Genomic DNA, 2,436 nt, shown 5'->3' with positions numbered 1-2,436 from the left:
GCATAACTTTGGAGTTGAGCTGGTCACTATTTCAATTCATAAATCAGTTGCTGTTCGGTTTTTAAAGGAAAAGGGAATTGAACACATTAAAAAATAACCATTGAGGTAACACATAATGATATTTAAACTTAGTACTTTTGAACATAAACATAATCTAACCACAAAATTTAAAGTAGTGTGATTAATTGCCAACTTTGGATAATTTAAATGTATAGAATTACATAAATTACAAGTACAAACAAGTTTCAAAAAATTCAGTTTTATATTACCATGAGGGAAAACTTCTGTAATTTATACTAATTTACTTTTATTTATTTTATAATTATATTTCAATAATTATGCTATTACAGTTGTCCCAGTTTTTCCCCCTTTGCCCCCATCCACCCAGCATCCCCCACTCCCTTAGGCAATCCGCACACCATTGTTCATGTCCATGGTCATACATAGGTTCTTTGGCTAGTCCATTTCATATACTTTATATCCCCATGGCTGTTCTGTGACTACCTATTTGTACTTCTTAAACCACTCACTTCTTTACTCATTCTCCCCATACCTCCCTCCCATCTGGCAGCTATCAAAATGCTCTCTGTGTCCGCGATTCTGTCTCTGTTTTTGTTTGCTTAGTGTGTTTTTTAGATTCAATTGCTGATAGGTATTTTTTTTTAAATAAATTTATTTATTTTTTTTGAATTAATTATGCTGTTACAGTTGTTCTATTCCCCCCTTCATTCCCCTCCACCCTGCCCCCCCAACCCCACCATTACCCTCCTTTAGTTTATGTCCATGTGTCTCAAGTCCTTTAGGTTCTATATTTCCCATACTATTCTTGCCCCCCCCATCTATTTTCTATTTACTGTCTATGCTACTTGTTTTCTGTACCTTCTCCCCCCGTCTCCTCCTCCCACTCCCCTGTTGCTAACCCTCCTTGAGCTCTTCATTTCTATGTTTCCACTCCTGATCTAGCTGTCCTTTTAGTTTGCTTTCGTTTTAGGTGTGGTTGTTAATAACTGTGAGTTTGTTGTCCTTTCACTGTTCATGTTTCTTTAACTTCTTTTTCTTAGATAAGTCCCTTTAACATTTCATATAATAAGGGCTTGGTGATGATGAACTCCTTGAATTTGGTCTTATCTGAGAAGCACCTTATCTGTCCTTCCGTTCTAAATGAACGTTTTGCTGGGTAGAGCAATCTTGGTTGTAGGTCTTTAGATTTCATGACTTGGAATATTTCTTTCCAGCCCCTTCTTGCCTGTAAGGTCTCTTTTGAGAAATCTGCTGACAGCCTGATGGGGACTCCTTTGTAGGTGATTGTCCCCTTACTTCTTGCTGCTTCCAGGATTCTTTCCTCCATTTTAATTTTGGCTAATGTAATTATGATATGCCTTGGTGTGTTTCTTCTTGAGTCCAACTTTTTTGGTACTCTTTGAGCTTCTTGGATTTCTTGGAAGTCTATTTCCTTTGCCAGATTGGGGAAATTTTCTTTTATTATTTGTTCAAATAGTTTTTCCACTGGTGGTTGTGTCTTTCCCCCCTTCTGGTACCCCTATAATTCGGATATTGGAGCGTTTATAGATGTCCTGGAGGTTCCTAAGCTTCTCCTCATTTTTCTGAATTCTTATTTCTTCATTCCTTTCTGTTTGATGATTTTTTTCTTCTTCCTTCTGGTCCACTCCATTGATTTGAGTCCCAGTTTTTTTTTCATCTCTATGGTTTTCCTGTGGAATTCCATTCATTTCCCTTAATTTAGCCTTCATATGTTTCTCTAATTTGTGGCTATAGTCCACCAGATCTGTGAGGAAGCTGATGACCAGTGTTTTAAACTGTGCGTCTGAGAGATTTGCTATTTCTTCGTCACTTAGATTTATCTCTGGGGCTTTGAGGTCTTCCTGCGACATTTTTGGTCTGTTCTGGCCCTTTAAGTGGGAGGAGCGGCGCCTTGGATTCCGAGGTTGCTGGGTTGTGACGCTGTATGTGGGGGCGTGGTCAGAGCGGGGAAATGGCAATGGCGCCGCCACCGCCGCCGGTCCAAGCGCTCACTCCCTCACCCGAGTGCAACCATGCAACCTCAGTCAACTCGCTGCCACCGCCTCCCCACTGACTCCTCCGTAGTCGCTCACCCGGGGGGCCGCTCGGTAGCTCACTAGGTCCAATCCTGGGTTTGGAACCCGTGCGACTGGATTCGCACGTCTGGATTCTGCGCCCGGGTCGACTCCTTTGTAACTCCTCACCCGACGCCGGTTTCGCCCCTTACGGGTAGGGCCGAAGAATTTGTTGTTAGCGGACTTCCGAAAAGTTCAGTTTTCCGTGTTCTGGTTGTGTTTTCTGATGCTAATATTTAGTTGTCCCTCAACTTGGTTGTGTGAGGAGGCAGGCACATCCACCTTAAACCTCCATCTTGGCGGAAGTCCCCGCTGATAGGTATTTATTACCATTTTATTG

This window comes from Artibeus jamaicensis, unplaced genomic scaffold (genome assembly GCF_021234435.1).
Source record: "Artibeus jamaicensis isolate MK-2021 breed Jamaican fruit bat unplaced genomic scaffold, CSHL_Jam_final contig_558, whole genome shotgun sequence".
NCBI classification, from domain to species: domain Eukaryota; kingdom Metazoa; phylum Chordata; class Mammalia; order Chiroptera; family Phyllostomidae; genus Artibeus; species Artibeus jamaicensis.
This window is presented reverse-complemented; position numbering follows the sequence as displayed.